Source organism: Saccopteryx bilineata, chromosome 11, assembly GCF_036850765.1.
Source record: "Saccopteryx bilineata isolate mSacBil1 chromosome 11, mSacBil1_pri_phased_curated, whole genome shotgun sequence".
NCBI classification, from domain to species: domain Eukaryota; kingdom Metazoa; phylum Chordata; class Mammalia; order Chiroptera; family Emballonuridae; genus Saccopteryx; species Saccopteryx bilineata.
In genome coordinates, this window is record NC_089500.1 from 26,417,770 (window position 1) to 26,440,160 (window position 22,391).

Here is a 22,391-nt window from a genome sequence, read left to right on the forward strand (position 1 = left end):
CACCTGGGACCACACCGGAACCAATCAAGCCACTGACTGTGGCAGGGGAAGAGGGAGAGAAGGAGGACAGAGAGTAGGAAGAAGCAGATGGTTACTTCTCCTGTGATCTCTGACCAGGAATCAAACCCAGAATATCCATATGCCTGGCCAATGCTCTATCTACGGAGCCACCAGCCAGGGCCAGGGTTACCATTTTCAAAGATCACATCACTCCTCTCCTGCAAACTAACCAATGATTCCTCATGTCTCTCAAGAAAAGGGCCAGAGTTTTCAAAAGGCCTTGTAGGAACCTACACAATTTTTCCCACTACTTCTGTGATTGTTTAACGTTTGCAGCAGTTCATGCTACACTCAGTAGACAGCATCAGTGGGATGGAGGACACCAGGCAGGAGGACTTGAGGGGCCTTTCAAACAGGAATTAAATGTTTATAGACTCTTGGGGCAGAGACCAGAAATGAGAATATATATTAAGAAAAATAGGGTTGGACACGAACGTAGGATGGGTCGGATTACAGAGGTAGGGGGTATTTCAACGCCAATGTCCTTTTCTGTCTGTCCTTAAACATGCCTTTGCTCAGAAAATAAATTCTGTCACCGTAGGCAGCATTTTCATCTCCTGCCCAAGCTCTTTCGCAAGCCCAACATGCTTCTTGTCACCCGTTCACATCTGTAACATTTAACTTTAATGCCTCTGCCCCTGAGAAGGGGCCAAACACATTTGGCGGGGGAATTTGGCTGCTTGGCTGTGTATCAGCCAGTGACCTTTCCTATTGACACTGTCTGCAGCGTGGCTTGGCCACATGGACAGGAATAAATTTCCTCCTGAACTGAGCCTCGGATGGGGTAGGGGGCATTGCACAGCCATTCAGATTTATTAAGGAGAGAGAATCGTCAAGGCAAGGGGAGTGAAAATCATAAAAACGGACCCAGAGTGTGAGTTCTCCTTACTGTGAAAGCTACAAGGGCTGCACTCTGTTGTGGCACCCCTGGGAGCAAGCCACTACTGGGCTTGGGATGCAATTAAAACCAAAACTGAAGTCTGGGTGGAAGAGCTTGCCTCACCCCAGCCGGGCAGACACTGTTTTCAGAGCTCCAACCTGCTCTGGAATTGGAACGCAGGAAAGTTCTTCATTCCTCCACCCCTTGATTTTACTCTCTGCTGTGCACGATAGTGTGGCATATAGTAAAAATCTGAACTATTAGTTATTGTGGGTGGTTTGGGGTGAAATGTTATTTGAGGAACGTGATGAAGTGTAAGGTTTAAAAATGCTGCCGATCAGTGAATTTTAAAATTGTTAAGCTGCAGCTTTTTTTTCTTGTTGCTGTTTGTTGTGTTTTTAACAAAACCTGAAGGAGCCACAATCCAAAATAAAAACAAAAGTATAGCTTCTCTGGTTAGAGGGGTAATGATAGAAGAGCTGTAACCACCCCCCAAAGCAGCCCAGACACAATTGTAGTTGTATGCAATCCTGAACCTCTGAGGATGACTGAGAAATAATGCCCTGCACAGAGGGGTTACTCTAGTTTTTATCATCAGAGTAAAAGGGCCAGTTTCTACCTACTCACAAAAATTAAGGGCTATTTCAAAATGAGTATGAAGTGATTAAAAAAAGGAAGCATTTGATTTTTTTTATTAAACAAGAACATCAGAAAAGCAAACAAGTCAAAGAAAGTTGTTCGATTATGCAAATGATGCAAAACCAACTATTATTTCATTGGTGAAAATGCACTATATAAACGGCTGAAAGTATTGGAGTATTTGCATGTTCCCTGATCCCCTAATTTTTGTGAGCAGTATAGTAGAGCCAAATCGGGATGTGAATTATCCAAATACATTTCTATCCAGTCTTCCTAGCACTATTTAATTAAAAACACTCTCATTTTCAAACTGAGTGTTCTTGGCTCTCTTGTCAAATATTAGTTTAAAAATATGTGTAAGAATTTATTTCTGAGCTTTCAATTGTGGTCCCTGTATCGGTATTGGTTTTTTATGCCAATGCTATTCTGTTTTGATTACAATAGCCTTTTATATACACTGCTCACAAAAATTAAGGGATATTTCAAAATGAATATGAAGCGATAAAAGAAAGAAGCATTTGATTTTTTTTTATTAACAAGAACATCAGAAAAGCAAACAACAAGTCAAAGAAAGTTGTTCAGTTATGGAAATGAGATGCAAAACCAACTTTTATTTCATTGGTGAAAATGCACTATTCAAAAGGCTAAAAGCATTGGAGTATCTGCACGTTCCCTGATCCCCTAATTTTTGTAAGCTGTATAGTTTGAAATTAGGAAGTATGATGCCTTTGTTTTGTTCTCATTTCTCAGGATTTCTCTGGCTATCTAGTTATTGTATTTTCTATTTCTGTGAGAAAACATCATTGGCACTTTTATAGGGATTGCACTGAATCTATAGACGTCATGCCTATATATCTCAATAAAACTGGAAAAAAATAGAAAAAAATTAAATTCTCAGGGATATATATATATATATATATATATATATATATCCATGCAATATATTCAGTGAGTTTTGGAAAGAATCTCCATTATTGAGTTAGATTGATTTTTATACTTCATAATTGTGACAAGTAACTTAATTCCCCAAAGTCACTTTGAGTTTATTAATGCTTCTAGCCCCACTGTGAGGATTAAACAGGACAGTATAAGAAAAATAACTGGAATAGTACTTAGCCCAGATGTACCCCTTCTCAACTGTCTCTCCCGCTCCCAGCCAAGCCCACTGTTTCAATGAGATTATGATGCTACCCGGAGCTGAGGCTGGGAGGTATACATAAACCACCAAGGACATTTCAAGGTGTTCAGTGCTAAATAGAAACACAGATAAAGTGCTATGGAAGTAAACAATTGTATGCACTAAGATTATAGGAGAGGCTTCAAAATGAAGAGGCGTCTAGTATAGGTGTCAGAAAGATGAATTCACATTCACTAGGTATAGAAAGGAGGCAAGTGGATGTTCTAAGTAGAAGGAAGACTGAACAAAAGAAGCAGGAAACTATATCAGATCTCAGCCAGAGCACAGGGTGTGGGGCCCTGAGAGACCATGAATCTTGCCTGCCCATTTGTCCTCCCAGTCTACATGCATCATCTTTGGGGCATAGTTACTAGTACTGGGAGATAAGATTAGAACAACAGTTATATTCAGCTTCCATTAATCAGCAAACCTGGGTAAGGAGTCTAGACTTTATTCTTCACAGAATAAAAACCACTAAAGGTTTTTAAGTCATAGCAACCTGATTTTTGCACAATATAATTCTGGTTTCCTTAGGAAGACCAGTTTTAATGCAAACATTGATTCCAAGGAGATAATACAGGAAGGTATTTAAATAATCCAGCAAATGATGATAATATAAGAATAGCTGCCATTTATCTTCAAATGTGCCAGGGGCACTTCCATACACATCATGACATTATCTCATCTAATCCTCAACACAATCCAGTGGGAAAGACTCTACAACCATCCCCATTTTAGAGGTGAAGAAACCAAGGCACTGGGCAGTTAAGTAATTTACCAAGAATCTAGAACTACTTGGCAATGGAATCTACCTATGCAATTAGGAGATTTGACTATTGACAAAGACCCAAAATAAAATCTGTGTGATTTTATGACATTAGACAAGAAATTAAGCTGCCAAAGATAACCATAATATTTCTATCTTGAAAGACTAGTAGATCATAATGTAGTTAAGTGAAAGAAAAAAATGTAAAGAAATGAGTGTATGTATTTAAAAGGGGGGGGGGGGGGACAAGGAGACAATTAAGAAGACAGATGGCCAGGGAATTGGCAATGGGGAGCCATATGCTTAATAACAAATTGCTTCAAATTTTTTTCCAGTGTTAATTTCCTTATATAAGAGTCATAATATATTAAGAGTCATAATATGTACATATGTTAGAGCCTATGTTATCCATTAAAAATTAATACTAAGTCCTTTTGAGTTGAATTTGAATTTAGGTCCTACGGTCATTTGAACTCTGAATGTTTAGTTTATTACCATACTTGAGTGTCTTCTGAATCTTTCAGAATTTTATATTCAAAAGACAGAGAAGGATGAGAATATATATAACTATAAAATATATCAATTGATTAAAAAATAAAAAAAATCAAGACCTTCGAAGAATGTCTCAAAGATATGAGATTTTATAAGAGACATTTTGATTAGGAAGGGAATTGAGACATTATCTAATACAAACCCTTGTTTTTTCTTTTTGAGCAAGTAACATAAAAACAAGAAAGTTAATATACCCTTCCTTTCGGCCAAAACCACCATCTTCCAGTAATTAGCCAAAATGGTCAACACAAAGGGAAAGAGGAGAGGCACCCACTGCCTGTTCTCTAGGTCATTTAGAAAACATGGAGCTGTCCCTTTGGCTAATCTTGTGAGTCTACAACAAAGGTGATATTGTAGACATCAAGGAAATGGGCACAGTTCAGAAAGAAACGCCCCACAGATGTTTCCATGGCAAAACTGGAAGAGTCTACAGTGTCACCAGGCAGTGGGTGTTGTTATAAACAAAAAAAAGTTAAGAGCAAGATTCCTCCCAAGAGAATTAATGTACATATTGAGCATATTAAGCACTCTAAAAGCCAAGACAGCTTCCTGAAACATGTAATGAAAAATTATCTGAAAGAGGAGGAAGCTAAAGAGAGAGGGAGCTGTGTTCAATGGAAACATCAGCCTGCTCTGCCCAGAGAGACTCTAGTGAGAACCATGGAGAGGAGCCTAAGCTGCTGGAACACATTCTCTCTGAATTCATACATGATAAATGTAAAAACCAAAAGACTCTGTACTGTTAAAAAAAAAGATACTGGAACTATGCCAAGTTCTGATTCACATCTTATTTTGGGTTCCCATCAGAGTAGGTAAAATTGCTGGAGATAGGCTGGAAAGTATTTTCAGTTGATATATTAGTCTTTTATAAAAAAACACTGAGAATTTTAAAAATCTGTATTTTTTTAATCAGACAATTGCATGCACCTTCCATAACAATATATTTTTAGGAAGGATGCTTTTAGATGCAAATGGTAACTGAAAAAATTGTGGGGTCCTTTCAGGAGTCTGAGCCCATAGAGGGGTCACACTGTACCACTCCTTGAAGAGAGGTAAGCAGATACATTCTGATGCATTGCAAAGCTGACACCTTTCCTATTTTAGCCTTTTTCCCAGTCCTTGAATGGCATTCACCTGCTTTTGAGACAAATATGACTCCCATTAACTACAAAATGTTAGAGCATTTGAAGTCTGTTCTGAAAACTCTAGTGTTAGATGCTGCTCTGCCTTGTTTCATAGCTTTACTTCCTCTCCAAGGCAGCAAACTCCTGGAAGGCAAAGATAACATTTTTATTCTGTTATTTACTGCACAGTCTATCCAAGAACAAGAAACATAGTAGGAACTCAAAGTATTTACTGATTTGCCTTGCTTTGACAGGAGTTAATCAACTTTACAAAATAAATTGTGGAAAATAATCTGTAAAGTTACAAAAAAAGATTATTTCCAACAGGCACATTATTTTAATGCTTCATGTCTTATTTTTACTGTTTTAGAAAGATAGACAGTTAGAAATATTGCATTCATTCAGTAATATACAATCGGTAATTCTGGTCTTACGATCACGTTAAGGAATCCTCTCTTCTTTTCATATCCAATCATGGCACTTCCATTTTTCTCTCCTCAGCCAAGTTGTTTATTTATATCCTGTGGTTCTTTAGAGGGTAGCTCTGCGCTTGTATTTCCCCCTCCTCATTTTCTATTATAATAAGTGACCACAAAATACTGTGTTGACATTCCAGGTTGCAGTTTCTGGGTGGAAGAAAAGCCACTTTTAAATGTGAATGACACTGAGTCCTGAAAGGAAGGGTCTTTGGAGTTTGGGAAGTGGGAACAGAGGACAAACGTGCACACAACCCTACTGGAGCCAACAGCATATCCTCAGGGGTCATTTCGGCCTCACTAAAGGCATTTGATAAGCTCAGAAAACCAGGAAATCTCAGCTTTCCCAGGATTTCTTATCTTTGCATTTAGAGGAAGCTTTGCATAACCAAGATAAAATAAACAGTACATATGCACCTGAAAGTTTCACTGTACTGTCTTACTTTCCACTCTTGCCTTTCAGAGACACAAAACCTCTGCTGTTTTCTTTATAGTCACAATTGAAGGTTTCCCTGGGACAGAGCACGGAGTTGAGACAGGAAAACTGGACTGGCGTCATTGTTGTCATTCTGTTATGATCACTATCTCTATACAGCCTATGTTGAAATAAAAAATGTCCTCCTTCTTGAATGTCACTTCTTTTTTAATACAAATTACAGTATTGACCAGCCTCCCACTGGTCCCCCGGCCACATCTCAAATCAGCAGGATTGAATCCTGTTCTGCTGGTGCCTGGCTTCCCAATGTCCTACTTATCTTTTGGTAAAAAACAGATTTGTACCTCAGTATCACAATATTATATTTCAAAGGGAAGTCACTAGGCATTTTAGCAGTAGTGACATGATTTGATTTATATTTTTTAAGAGTCACGCTGGCTCCTCTGTGGGGAATGGACTCTCAGGGGACATGAACAGAAACAGAAGATGAGACAGAGACTGTATGACAGTCCTGGTGACGGAGAGCAGGGGCTTCATATAGGGCGGGGCTGTGAAATGGAGAAAGGGGGTTAGGACATTTTGGGGAGGATTAAGATATGAGGAGCGAGAGCCGGAGAGGGTGGCACTAGGCGAGATGCAAGACATAATTTCAGCAGCCAGTTTTCTTGGCATTCTCAGGATGTTCTTACTTTATACATCATAAAACAGAACACCTGCCTTATTCCGAAGGATGACTGGTCTTGCCTACTACTACCTATTCCTAGTTCAGTTTGACTTTTTCCAGAACTTTTTGATTTACGCATAACTTCCTGTATCCAATCTTATCTATACACATAAAGAAAACTGCATATCTATTTTCAATAGACAGATATACACTGAATAGGGGAAGCAGGACATCCATCTACCCTCCCACCTGTCTGTCGGTATAAACACATTATCCTCAGGGACTTTGTAGCTAGAAAACAGGTCTGCCCCATTGCGAAGCTTCTGCTCCCCGCTACCCTGTACTGTCTCCCTAGAGGCATGCTGCCTTATCAGAGAGTACAAGAAATATCAACATATATATTAGGAATCCATTTCTCTTACATAACTTAAAATCTTATTCGGGGGTGGGGAAAGATTTTTTTAAAACTTACCCATATGGATCAGTAAGGAGCAAATAAATAATTAGCCTTTCAAGTACTAAAATGATATAGAGAACTTTCTGGCTGGAGGGGACACAGCAAATCGAATTAAATTAGTCTCTGAAAGTTTAATAGAATCTGTTAGGCAGAGGAAAAAAATGGATAGACATTCCAAACACTAGGACCAGTAAATATGTCAAAAGTAAGGAATTTGTGTAAGGAATAGAAAGGGACCTAACACTTATTAGGAGCCAACTGTGTCTCCCAAACTGTGGCATTCCATGTATGTCATATATTATCTTATTCGATTCTTACAATGCTGAAATAGGAAACTACCAGTATGTCCATTCCATAGACGTGAGAATAGGGAGGCAGAATACATGAGACACTTTTCCCAAGGCCAGGAAAAAAGCAGAGGCACAGCTGGGTTTTGCTCCTGCAATGCCTCCAGTTCTAGACTTGCCCTCCCTATGCTAAAACTGTGAGGGAATGGTGGGAGGAAAGGTAGGCTGAGGCCAGGCTGGGCGGGACCCTGATCGGAACATCTTTGAATTTGGCAACAGGCAGACATGAAGATTTTGAGCAGAGTAACCATTGCTGAAATTTTTTGCTTTTGTTTAGTTTTTGATTTTACTAGAATTTGGATATGTTGAATTCCCTCCTGAGGTAAATATTCTGAAACATTTAGATTTTAAAAAATTCCGGTAGGTTTATTTAGGTGTTCCTGTTATTTTAAAGTCTTCCTTCTTGCCTGACCTATGGTGGCGCACTGGATAAAGCGTCGACCTGGAAATGCTGAGGTCGCCGGTTCAAAACCATGGGCTTGCCTGGTCAAGGCACATATGGGAGTTGATGCTTCCAGCTCCTCCCCTCTTCTTTCTCTCTGTCTCTCTCTCTCCTCTCTAAAAATGAATAAATAAAATAAAAATTAAAGTCTTCCTTCTTGGAGCTCATATTGTAGACATGAAGGAGCTGTGATTCACAGATTCTATAACATAGGGCTTTAAAGTTACAATGTTGCAAAATAAATCACCATTTACTCTGATCACTTTTAGAAAGAGCTGATCACTTATAAGAGACTGTAAGTCAATATCTTGGTAATTTTTCAAGAGAATAATGCCTCCTATCTGACCTCCAAAGAATACAGGCAGTCCCTGGGTTACAGACGAAACAGGTTCTGTTGGTTTGTTCTTCAGTTGAATTTGTATGTAAGTTGGAACAGGTGTATTTACCAATTAAATGCAACTTAGACAGATGTTTGTCTTAACATACTATTTATTTTTACCTTTCTGTTCATATAAATACTTAAAAATTTTCAAACTACAGAACCTATTTCATTTGTAACCTGTGTACTGTCTGTATTAATTTTCTACTCTGTTTACAGCTTTATGGTGTTGGGGAAGCAAGAGACTCATAACGTTTAATTCTTTCTCTCTCAAAGTACTCATCATGTGTGGGAAGAAAAGATGTCCACACTTTAGAAACCATCAGACACCACAAAAATCATGACTGACTTTCTTGGAATTTTTTCAGTTTATGAAGCAATCACACTGACAATATCATGCATGGTGACAAGACCCAACCTATAGCTGGGTGGGGCAACGTTATCATTTCTCTTAGAAAGACTGGAACACAAAGATGTGGGTGGGCCACCTGACCTCCCCAAAGCCACACAGGCAGAGCAGATTTAGGACAAGAAGCACAAAAGAACACAACAAGCTGCCTCTTCCCAAACTGGTCTAGACAATGTGCATGCTCTGTCCAGCTCAGCGGGCAGAGTCCTGCTTGTTACATTCATGGGGGAAGTTTCAAAGAGGAGGTCTAAGTTGAACTGGGCCTTGGAGAAAGGTAAAGCTAGAGGTCTGAAGAGGCCCCAGAGGGGAGGCGGTGTCTACTGTTCTGTTCTGTAAACTAGCTCTGGGCCTCCCCCTCCCAGACCAAACCACATATTAGTAATACAGTCAAGATACACACTTTCTTAAGTATACAAAAATATGTTTACTTCTTCATTTTTCCCCTTCTACATATGATGCGTACCACTGACAACATCGATGTTTGGGGGAGGGGAAAGAAAGGTGCTGAGGAGGGGAAATATTGACTTTAAAAACAAAGCAAAACAAAATCACAGCGCAGCATCAATAGCTCATGATCTTTAAACTTAACCACTTGCACTCAGATGTGTGAGGCAGGTATTTTTTCCTCAGGCTCCTCTACTCAAGCTGAGAAAAAGAATTATCTTAAATATTTTCTGCTTTTCCTCGGAATGCTTCCAAGTGTGTACAATGCCCTCTGCTGAATGACTGCTGGACGTTTTCCCTGAATTAGCGTGTGATCTCCATGAAAGCGCGCTCTGCCCGCCCTGCTGCCTGCCCGGGGCAGCAGGGCACAGCCCGGGACTGGCAGGCAGCAAACGGGGGAGTCTTCAGGACCAGGCTTCTCTGAGCAAACATCCTCTAGTGGGCTTGATGACATCTGACAACATCCCCATCAGGCCAAACTGTATTCACTTGTGTCTCTCACCCTGTCAGCCAACAGAATAGCAAGGTCCCCATGTTCCAGCCGAAGGGGAAGCAGGTTAGCGCTGGGCCCAATGAGGACAGGAAAAACGAGACAGTTGTCTAAGTCAGTAAAAAATTAAGATCTGGGCCATTGATTCAGACATCTCCAATGCTCTCCAGAGTTTTACCTAAGTCAAAGGAGAAAATAAAAGAAACAGACTACTAACATAATAGCTGTCAAAATGTCAAAAAAAACTTCCTCAAAGGCCTGAGGTGCAGAGGCAGGGAATTCTCCTTGATAATACTCAGACAGGACCAGGAGGAACTAAATGTCTTCCCAAGGAAACTAAAATAAGGATATGTCAGTACCGAGTTATAGGTAGAAAGTCAGACCACACAAATCATGCATAAGGAAGAGACTCAAAGCACAGTGATACAGATGTAGATAGTGGATTGCCACATTCAGGCTTTTAAGCCAGCAGTTCTGGTACAATTCCAGAACTGGAGGATAAGGTCAAAGTAGGGAGAATTTACCACTAGCTGTAATAAGGCGTATATTCATGGGTTAAAGCAAAACTTTGGGATAATAATATTAAACAGGCAGCAGGAATTCAAATCAACTTAAGAATGCTAGAGAAAGATATAAGGTAAGAAGCCAGAAGAAGAAAAACAAACCCACAGAAATACAAGTGTAATATTGTTGGGGGAAAGGTAGCATAAAGCTAGGGACCCTTAATGCAAACATAGTGAGTAGAAAAGGGAAAAGAAAAATGTTTCTTTCCCAGACTGATGGTAACACAACCGATAAACATGTCCACATTAAAAAAGGGGGGGGGGGGTGCCCACCTACAAGAGGGATAAAAGATAATACAAATAAAGCAAAACTTGGCCCAATAAGACTATTTTTAAAAAATTGAGGCAGTTCAGCCTGGGGGAAGAAGACTTGAAGAAAATGAGAACTGTCTTCAGATATTTAAAGGACTCTTATCTTAGGATAAAAATTATTTTCTATCGTCTCAAAGGCGAATCATTCAGGTTTCATCTGCTTATTTGATTACACTTAATAACCCATTGTCATGACCCATGATATTTCTATCGCTGAACACACCTCACAAGAAACTTAAGCAGAATAAAATAGAAATAACCATCTTTAAACCTTTCAAATCTATAAATACAAACTAATCTCTGCAGCTATTCTAGGGATATAACATTTCTTTTAGTTCCAAGGGTTTCTACTTGGCTCTTAAAAATTACCACTCCATAAGTCAGAGGACTAACATGGGAATCTTACTTGTTACTAACTATATACCTTTGCCATCAATACACCAGGGACCAAGTGTTGGCTTTGTAAACCCGCTGGGCTAACTGACATAATGTCAGGCCTAAATTCTCTTTACCACCTGCTATTCCTAAGTCTCACTGCTGATCTCTGGACTATAATACTGTCTGAGTTAACAGAGAATTGTATTTTCATGGACCCAATGTGCAATGATTTCAAAGACCAGGTATTTTCTAGTCAGGACATAATTAACCTTAAATTTGCCACAGGTCTTTTTGGGGACGGTTAGGAGGAAGATATGTAGTAAACAGATGAAAATTAACTACAGGATCCTTCTGTAAGCATGCCCCATTTGCCTTTTACTCAAATGGTTGCCGGTCAAGTTTATAAGTTGGTTGGGGGACTGCAACTGTCTACGTAGTGTTAACTTAAGTCATTAATTATATATTCATTTTGTCTATTCATTAAGCCCCATGTGATTTTTAGGTATAGAAATCAATTAGAGTATTTTTTCATTAATATTTTATATTGGTTTTAGGTACATAGATAGTAGTTAGATTATCATATACTTTCCAGGGGTCTCCAAACTTTTTACACAGGGGGCCAGTTCACTGTCCCTCAGACCATTGGAGGGCTGCCAAATACAGTGGTCCTCTCACTGACCACCAATGAAAGAGGTGCTCCTTCCAGAAGTGCAGTGGGAACTGGATAAATGGCCTCAGGGGGCCACATTGCGGCCCGCGGGCCGTAGTTTGGGGATGCCTGCACAGTGTTCCCCTGATATTTCCAGTATCCCAACCGGCACCATACATAGTTATCACAATATTACTGACTATACTCTCTACACTGTACTTTAAGTCCCAGGACTATTCTGTAACCACCAATGTGAACTTCTCAGTCCCTTTGCCTCTTTCTCCCAGTCTTTCAAACCCTCTCTCCTCTGGTAATTACCAGACTACTCTCTGTGTTTATGAGTCTGTTCCAATTTTGTTAGTTCATCTATTTTGCTTTTTAGATTTCACATATAAGTGAAATCATATGGTATTTGTCTTTCTCTGTCTGACTTATTTCACTGAGCATAATACCATCTAGGTCAATCCAAATGATATTGCAAATAGTAAGATTTCATCCCATTCTACAGCTGAGTGATATTTCACTGTAGGTAGGGACCAGTGCTTTTTTATCCACTCATCTATTGGAGGGCACTTAGCTTGCTCCCATATCTTGACTATTGTAAATAATGCTGCAATGAATATTGGAGTGCATGTATTCTTTTGAATTAGTGTTTTGGATTTCTTGAGAAAAATCCTCAGAAGTGGCCATAAGGCAAGTCTATTTTTAACTTTTTGAAGGAACTCCATACTGTTTCCCACAGTGGCTGCACCATTCTGCATTCCCACCAACAGTGCCTGAGGGTTCCCTTTCGTCCACATCCTCTCCAGCACTTGTCATTTGTGGATTTGTTGATCATAGCTATTCTGGCAGGTGTGAGGTGATAACTTATTGTGGTTTCAATTTGTATTTCCCTGACAGTGAGTTTGAGCATCTTTTTATATGTCTATTGGCCATCTGTATGTTCTCTTTGGAGAAGTGTCTATTCACCACTTTCTTTGTAAGAGAATGTCCATCAATTTCAGTTCTAAGAACCTCATGATCAATTAGATCAATTAGCCATTGCCAGTATTCCACGCAGATCAAATTATTCTGATTACCATTTATGCCCTGTTGCCTTAAAATGTTAACATATCCATCCTTTTTCTGTGGATTAATAACTAATATTTTGCTTCTGCTACTCTAAGTACCAACATTCTCATTAAAATTAGGAAGTCATTTAAATGGTTGCATTTTCCACTTTTACCCCAGCCTAGAGAGCACAACCTATAAAGTCACTAGCACTTTTCTCATCAATGTATTTTTTCATGAAAGATAAAGTGATCATCATCTAGGCTCTCTCACAGAACATATTTTGGAAGCATGATCCAGTCATATATGATAAATCGTTTCCAAAATTCCATGTCTTCCTAAGGCTCTGGATTCCTTGCTCTATATCAGTGGTCCCCAACCCCCGGGCCACGGACCAGTACTGGTCTGTGGGCCATTTGGTACCGGTCTGCAGAGAAAGAATAAATAACTTACATTATTTCCATTTTATTTATATTTAAGTCTGAACGATGTTTTATTTTTTTTTTAAATGACCAGATTCCCTCTGTTACATCCATCTAAGACTCACTCTTGATGCTTGTCTCGGTCACGTGATACATTTATCCGTCCCACCATAAAGGCCGGTCCGTGAAAATATTTTCTGACATTAAACCAGTCCGTGGCCCAAAAAAGGTTTGGGGCCACTACTCTATATTAAACTAAGGGGTTTCTAGTATCTTTGCTTCTTTTGGCATATTGAGTCCAGTTTTAGTCGATAATCCAAGTAAATAATTAAATCCACTTCCAGTTACTTAAACTGGCTTGACCTAGCTTATTAAATCCAGAATCTCTTTTAAGTACACCAAAATTGATAAATTCAACCTGACCTAAAATATTACTCTCCCCCCCTATCTAGCTCCCTTAGGACTAATCCCTATATATATATTTTCCCCAAGAATTTTTGTGGATGCAACATATTGAAATGCATAAGTCAACACCCAGGTTTGATTCATAATTGATCCCCAAGAGCACACTGGGATCTAATGCCAGTTTCTACATGGGATAGTTCAGTGGGGCAGAAAAAGATTTGGCATCTTATCCAGTGAAGCCATTACAATGTCTTCAGGCATCAAAATCAGTCTCATCTTATAATAAGAACTGTTTTTGATGCCCTAGGATGTTCAGGGGAGTTATTGATTAATTGATTGATTGATTGATTGATTTCAGCGAGAGAATGTGAGAGAGCGAGCAAAAGAAACATCAACCTGTTTCTCTATCTTCCCTGACTGGGGATTGAACTGGCAACCTTTACGTGTTGGGATGACACTCTAACCAACAGAGCTATCTGGCCAGGACAGGGAGAGTTTTTTAAAAAATACTTTAAATGGTTACAAATCCAATCCTTCAGGGCTCAATTCTTTTTTTTTTTTTTTTTTTTTTAATATTAATGTGGTGACATTGATAAATCAGGGTACATATGTTCAGAGAAAACATCTCCAGGTTATTTTGACATGTGATTATGTTGCATACCCCTCACTCAAAGTCAAATTGTCTTCTGTCACCTTCTATCTGGTTTTCTTTGCCCCCCCCCTGACCCCCTTGTAACCAACACACTCTTGTCCATGTTTCTGAGTCTCATTTTTATGTCTCATCTATGTATGGAATCATATAGTTCTCAGTTCTTTCTGATTTACTTATTTCACTTCATATAATGTTATCAATGTTATTGTAAATGATCCGATGTCATCATTTCTTATGGCTGAGTAGTATTCCATAGTATATATGTACCAAAGCTTTTTAATCCACTCGTCCACTGACGGACACTTTGGCTGTTTCCAGAGCTTCACTATTGTGAACAATGCTGCCATAAACATGGGGGTGCCTTTCTCCTTTTGGAACAGTCCTATGGTGTTCTTGGGGTATATTCCTAACAGTGGATAGCTGGGTCAAAAGGCAGTTTGATTTTTAATTTTTTGAGGAATCTCTATACTATTCTTTACCAACCAATGCCTTTTCTTAATCTGGGAACATAGTAAAGCTGTGAATTCAAACTATGTTTTAATTCAGCAATCTACATAGTCCAGATCCATGACTGTTTTTGCACACATCAGTGCTGGAGCTTCAGGAAAGCCTTGCTCTCTAACTGAGCCAAGGAGTTAAGACTCTTGAGTCTGCCTTTTTTTTTCTTTATTTTCTTTTTAAGCTCTTCAATGTAGTCAGAAGTAGTCTTTCCCGTGATTGCGTTCTCTGTCATACTGCATGGTTCTTTCAGTCTGTCGAAATCATCCCTTAATTTCTGGTGGCTACAAGTGAAAATTTAAGCACAACAGTTTATACTGGGTAACCTCCAAGTCAGACAGCCCATTCTATATTTCTTTTCTTTTTTACTCTGCTATCTTCAACCACATCCAGTGGGCTATACTGTGGGTCAATGTTATTCTGTGGTTGCAGGATAGGCAACAGAATCTATCTTTACCTTAATTTAAGTGTGAATAACAACAAAATGGTTCTATGGAAATAACCTCCCAAGGTGAACTGATCATGAATCCCTAATGGGGCGGGTCATGGTGGGTAGTCATGCCCCACATATATAACTTTTTAGCAAAAGGCTTATCTTTGCCTTAAGGAAGCCCTATCCATTGTTTCTTTGCATCTAGGTTAACACACCTTTGAAATGCCTCTTCGTAGACTTTCTTTCTGATACATGACCACCCTTTCAGATCTGTCCTTCTATAGCTTGAGAGCACATCATCTTACCTATCCTGCGTTGTTTTCTTCTACTTTCATGTAATCTTCCTTAATTTCCCTTTTAAATTTCAAATTCATTAAAAAAACCCAAAACTCCAGAACTGTTATTCTCCAGAGCATTTGAAATCTTGCTTCCTGGCAAATGTCATCAGCTTTGCTCAGACACACTCATAAAAATTCTCTACACATTTAGGTGATTCTCTGTAGATATGAGAAAAAGGCATAGCCATCTATACCACAGAGGAGTTCCTGTGGAAATCCCACTGATAGTGCTACCTACTGCTTAACACCCAAATAACTCAGGACTAACCATCAGAATTTCCAACTACTGCAAAAACAAATAAACAAAGAAACAAAAACCCGAGTGACTGCACAAATGTACTTTCCACAAAGGCTGCACATTACTGTATTCTGATGTGTATATGCCTTCCAGAACTCATCCAGGTGCATCTGCTTGGCCAATGTGAGCTGCAGGGAGCCCAGAAAATGAAGCATTTAGCTACAGGAAACATGCTATAAGAAGGTTGGAATGTCTTTGAATGAACCTATCTCACAGGCTGCCACAGTCACATTTACCTCTGTGTGGTGACTTTTGATTCATGACACAGTTTTGAGATAAATCCTACTTACTATTTGAACCTGAATATAAGGTTTTCCACAGCTGCTATTTTTCTCTTAGGGAAGAAAAACTTCTGCAGAGAAACATTTCCATATGCAAAATAAAACTTGCTTTACATAGAAAAAGAAACTCTAATTCACTAAGCATAGGAGTATAAAGTGGTATAGCCACCATGATAAAAAGTATGGAGGGTCCTCAAAAAACTTAAGAATAAGGTTACCATATAACCCAACTATCCCTCTTCTGGCTATTGACCAAAGAAATTTAAAAACATTTATTTGGAAAGATATATGCACCCCTATGTTCATCACAGTATTTTCCACAGTAACCATGACATGGAAACAACCAAAGTGCTTTTTGATAAAGGATTGGACAAAGAATATATAGTACATATATACAATGGAATATTACTCAGCCATATGACAAGATGAAATATTGCTATTTGTGACAACTTAGTTGAATCTTGAGAATATCATGCTAAGTGAAGTAAGTCAGTTGGAAAAAGTCAAGAGCCATATGATTTCACTCACATGTGGGATTTAAATTGAAAGCAACAAATGAACCAAATAGGACAAACAAACAAACAAAAACTCATGGACACAGACAGATGATGCTGATTACCAGAGGGAAAGAGGGGGCAGGAGAAATAAAAGGAGACTTGACTTAGGGTGGTGAACACAATGCAATATACAGATGATGTATTATAGAAATGTATATAACTTTATTCACCAATGTCACCCCAATAAATTTAAATAAAATTTTTACTTGTTTATTTCTAATATCCAAGCTTTGATAAACACAAAATACTAAAAAAAAAAAGAAAGAAACCACGAAAACTCTTATTCAAGCACAGTCCCTTGCTTTTAGGGATCTTTAGTCAAGAAAGGAGAAAGGCAGAGATGTCAATAATAAAAAATAATTATGGTAACTACAAAGAGTGAAATATGCACAGGGAATATTGTGGATGTAACAATAGTAATGATGAAAGCTAAAATCGATTGAATGTGTCTAGTAATGATTTATAGCATTTTCATGTGTTTTATGTCATACCATCATTGTATAATTAAACCCCAATTGGACCATTGCAACCTTAACACCTACAACCCACAAATTTTCTTGGTCCAGGAGGGGTCTTACATTTACCTCCAAATCATAGCACAGAGGAAGAGACTGGTGTCCTCCATACCCTAAAAGGACCCTAAAAGAGGACCTCCTACACTGGTCCTCTCCCCTTCCAGATTAAGCCATGATGACATCGCTGCTTAGCTTTGTGCCAGCTGTGATATACCATATGAAGCTGAAAGTATACCATATGAAGTTTCCTTGTAGTATTCTATGACTTTAGATAAGTATGTTTTTCCAAGGAAAACTTTATTTTAAAAAATTGTGCCTGATAGAGGGTGGGGGGGGTATCTTATTTGTTCCAAATCATTTCACCCTCCTAATATTTGATTGATGAACAAATAAAATAGGGTAATTTTGCCACATACCTGGAACACCATCTGTTGCAAGGAATAATGCTTTGCTACAGTTTCACAAAACTGTATCCAGTGAGCAGAATAATAGTTCTGCCAAAGCAGTGAATGGGGATGTCATCAATTCAAGGGTGTGTGGGCAACATCTCCCTGTAGCTGTCCCCAGGTAAGACAGTGCTGTCTCCCACCCGAACTGGCTTACACTGGGGAAAGTACACCCGGACTTCCGGGTTAACCATCACCCTCTTTCTCTCACTGATTTCCCAGAGACAGAAGAGATTGACTTCAAGCTGATATATAAAACCATCCAACCTAACTTCCTCTGTGAACCAGTGAGCTGACTCAGTGAGTCCGAGAAAGGGTTCAGGACAGCTGCCCTAGGATAACATTTTAGCACATACGATAATGCTCTTACATACAGCTGATGCTCTTGATCCACTACCAAGATTTTGTTTTCTTTACCCCAGAAGAGGAAGTGGGTCAGCTAAGCTGGACAGAAGTCTGTCAACAATTTGATTTATGGGTCCCCTGTCCTATTTTCTCTCTCAAATAAAAATCAGCTTTCATTCAATCATTACAGTTTTATTCTTCTGAGCTTTGGAGTATTGAATCCTCAAGGCATAGATTGAAACTCTGTTAGCAGTCACAAGTGGTATTATTACCAGCGTCCTTTACAGCTATTTCTAACATTGCACCATCAGATAGAGACTTGAAAGAGTAAGGAATCTGGGTAGATAGACAAAAGTTAGGGTTTGCTGACTTCCCAATTTTTCTTGTTTTAATCTCTTTTTTAATTTATTGATTTTTAGGCCCTGGCCGGTTGGCTCAGTGGTAGAGCGTCTGCCTGGCGTGCAGAAGTCCCGGGTTCGATTCCCGACCAGGGCACACAGGAGAAGCACCCATCTGCTTCTCCACCCCTCCCCCCTCCTTCCTCTCTGTCTCTCTCTTCCCCTCCCGCAGCCGAGGCTCCATTGGAGCAAAGATGGCCCGGGCGCTGGGGATGGCTCCTTGGCCTCTGCCCCAGGCGCTAGAATGGCTCTGGTCGCAACAGAGCGACGCCCCAGAGGGGCAGAGCGTCACCCCCTGGTGGGCGTGCCGGGTGGATCCCGGTCAGGTGCATGCGGGAGTCTGTCTGACTGTCTCTCCCCATCTCCGGCTTCAGAAAAATACAAAAAAAAAAAAATTATTGATTTTTAGAGAGAGAGAGAAAGAAAAGGTGGGAGAGAAAGGAGAGAGGGAGGAAGACAGCATTAATTAGTTGCTTCTTGCATATGTCCTGATGGGGATAGAACCCACAACCTTGTCTTACCAAGATGATGCTCTAAGCAACTGAGCTACCCATCCAGAGCCTGACTTCCCACTTTTTCAAAGTGATGCTATGGGGCCGTGGCATATTGCCACTCCTTTGGGTTCTCTTGGCTCCAAGGTGGTTTATTTGGAGTAAACTGGCCTAGGTGACAGGCACTGTAAAGCTATAGAACAGAAATAAGGAAATCAATGTCTATTACTTGAGGATAAAGCCCATGACCTTGGGTTAGGGCAGCTTTCTCCAAACAGCCATCCCACACTTTGCCACAGACAGCTGCAGCCAACACCATGCCTTTGGTATTGTCTACATTACAAGCAGAAACGGCTCTCCATTTCACACCTGATTCTAAAGACTAAATTATTTTCCCAGGAATGACTTCTGAGAATTTTCACCTGAGACGCTAGCCCTTTAAAATCCATAACAAAGGCCTGTCAGCTGCTGTGCAAGACTCTGACATATTACCCTGACATTGGGATCAATCACAGCTCAGGGTCTGAGATTCAATATATCTTGTTGAAAGGATGCAAAATTTTTAGAATGCATTACAGGGAGGTTTGCAAATCCTATGGACATAAATTAGGAGATCTACTTAATATACTTCATGTCACTGAAGAGTTGCTGAGCACCTCAGTGGTGTGGAGACCGAGCAGGGCTGCTTCCCAGACAGAAAGAATGGTGGCATCTTGGACACGTGTGCCTGTCTCCTCCACCCCACTGGGCCCCAAAGTATTGTAACTGAACTTGGATTTCCTTACATCTTATTAGCCCCATCTGACCCTGAAACTGCTATTGCTTCAAAAAAAGGAAGGAGGAATGTTAGAAGGTAGAAAAGGAACAAAAGGCACAAGAATAAACTGAAGCAAACACGCATTTATTAGCTCAGCAAGAGGAAGTGGGAAAATATGTTTTTCTCTGGGAATTTCGATTTTGCTAATATTAAACTACTTGCAAAGCCATCACTGTTGCTTCTAATAAAGTCTGATGACTCACGAACTGCCCTGTCAGACATTTCCACTCCTGATTAAGCCAGTGGCTGTGGTTTTATAACCTGAGTTAGACTTCCCTTCTCCCCTTCAGAGTCCAGTGCTGCAGGAACCTTTCCCCACTGACCTGGACAGGCACTGTTGCAAGATGAGTAATCTTTTGCCTCGGTCAGAAATGCCTTTAGAATTAGAGGGTGGTGGAAACAGAGTGACTTTTGAACAGTATTTTTTTTTTTACCTTGGCAATATTACCCAGCCCTGTACCTCTCTGACTACAACACCCACACCTTTTGAAATGTCTCACTTATCAATTATTTGGTGTTAATGAAGTCAGGAAAGTGAAATTCTGGTACCCAACAGAGAACAAATCTGTGTCACCATTTATGAAGACCTGGCTGACATGCATGACCCCACACAACAGCTGCTGGCCAATGATTATACCCTTTCTTCCAGTCTTTTAAAAGTTCAAAGTGGAGACACGATAACCTTTGTAAAGGAATTATGCGCCTGTACGTTTTCATACCCGGTCTCAAAAGAACTTCCAAAATAAGGATTATAAAATGAGCAGCTGTCTTCCTCTAGTAACTAAAGCAGTAACACAAAACCCTCTGAAACAGCAAGCCATATATTTAACTTCACTATCAACATAAATAAATAAGGTAAAATATAGACAGAGCCATGAAGCTGCCATCCTTCCTGCGGAGTGAGTTATGTCTGAAGCCAAGAAGAAAACCAGCTCTTCACAAGCAAAATGTGATCAAATCACAGGCTATGCATGCATATTGAAACATTTTTCCCTAATTTACTCAAGAAATCCGTAAGTCCTAGTAAGCACACACCAAAATATGATCTTCTGGGCAACAAACACAAAGTGAAAGACACCCCAAAATATAGTGGCTTAAGTCAAGTAGTGTGTTGCCCTCTCATGCAGAAGTCTGTTAGTCCAGGGTTGACATGATGACAACAGAGCTGGAGACTCTGACTATTTCCATCTGTGCCTCTGCTCTGGACAGGGTGCTGCCCTCATTCTCATGGTCATCAAATCCACATTCAAGCTCATAGCAAAGGGGAGCAGGAGGACATAATAATAGATGATCTAAAATTTTAACATAAATTTTCCCACATCCCAGTGACTGAAACTTAAGACGAATTGCTGCACCTAAGTGGAAGGAAATTTTGAAACGTTTGCTTTATTTTGAATAGCCCTGTACCCAGCTAAAAATTAAAGGTACCAATTCTAAAAGGAAAAGAGAAAGAGCAGAAATTGGAAGACAGTCATCTCTCTGCCATATGTAACAGCCAGAGCCTGTTATAAGGTACTAAGGGATATCGATCTTCCATACGCTGAGTATTTCTCCCTGCCTATACACCTCCTCCCATGACCCCAGACTGTCTTCACACTCTGTGCCTTCAGACACAGTCCTTAATTGGTTCAGAAGCCCTGCACTGCCTGGCTCTACTCTCGTGCATTTTCTTCAGCACCACTATATTGTGTCATCAGAAATGCACGAACCGACATTATACTAGAATACTTCATCCAAAAAGAGTGGCCTCTGGGGTAGTTATGCAGAGGGCATTACCTCCCGATTACCCCTGAAAATCTGTGTTGCCTCTTGTTTCACAGGAAGCTTTCTGCAGCTTTTTCAGCTCACGATACCTTCATGGGGTCCCTCAATCAATCTTTCCATTTATTTCGATTAATCAAGTCCATAGTGATGGCCCAGGTTTAATTCAACTTTCTCCTTAAAGTTTTTCCTTACCACTTAGATCTCACTGACTGTGTTTTCCTTTGAATTTTTCTCAGCTCTTACAAAACCTTCATCCCACAGTCAACACTTGAATGCTCTGTTATGTAAGCTGTTTATAACATACAATGTCATGTATATTAATACTGTCTTCTCAATAATATCAATTCCTTGAAGACTTGGGCCATTTATCATGCTCAGTACCAGCTCAAAACTTCAAAGCTGATGAATTGACTTTTTAAAACTACTTATATGGTGCTTATCATATGACTGTCACTGTACAATCTAAACTAAAATTCATAAAAATTCATAAAGAACTTTTGAAGGTGATAGACTTTTTTCATGGCATAGAATGCAGTGATGATTTCACGGATGTATACTTATGTCCAAACTCATCAATGTGTATAGCTTTTTATATATCAGTCATAGTTCAATACAGTGATTTAAAAATAAATAGGACCTATAACATACCCCAGAATATTAAGGCTAAAGCTAATCAAGGAAGGAAGCATTAAATATAAACCAGGAGTAAAGAGAAGGTTTTGCATAAGTACTGAAAAGTCAGACTCCCCCCTTCAGCTTGGTTCTACAAATTGTAAACATTTTTTGCCAGTAGATGTGCAGAATGGTGAAAAAAAAGGGGGGGGGGAGGAGGGGGCCATTGTCAGGAGTAATATTTGCTTATTCTGCCAGTTCTAGGATCCACCATTTCAATTTCAAATGTCAATAGATTCAACTCTTTCAGATATGTCTCCTTGGCAACCCCTTTAATAGTTCTTTTATGTCAAGACTTTACAATGATGAGAAAGGAATTAACTGAGCACACACTATGATATAAACAGATTAATTCTTAACTAAAA

General features: G+C 39.6%; 1 protein-coding gene and 1 pseudogene across 1 annotated transcript in view; one reads left to right on the forward strand and one right to left on the reverse strand.

Annotated features, from left to right (window-relative positions):
- Positions 1-22,391, reverse strand: part of PIK3C3 (phosphatidylinositol 3-kinase catalytic subunit type 3) — a 575,824-nt gene that overhangs the window by 141,436 nt on the left and 411,997 nt on the right. The gene's annotated exons all lie outside the window — the stretch shown is intronic.
- Positions 4,313-4,820, forward strand: LOC136315596 (large ribosomal subunit protein eL21-like; annotated as a pseudogene).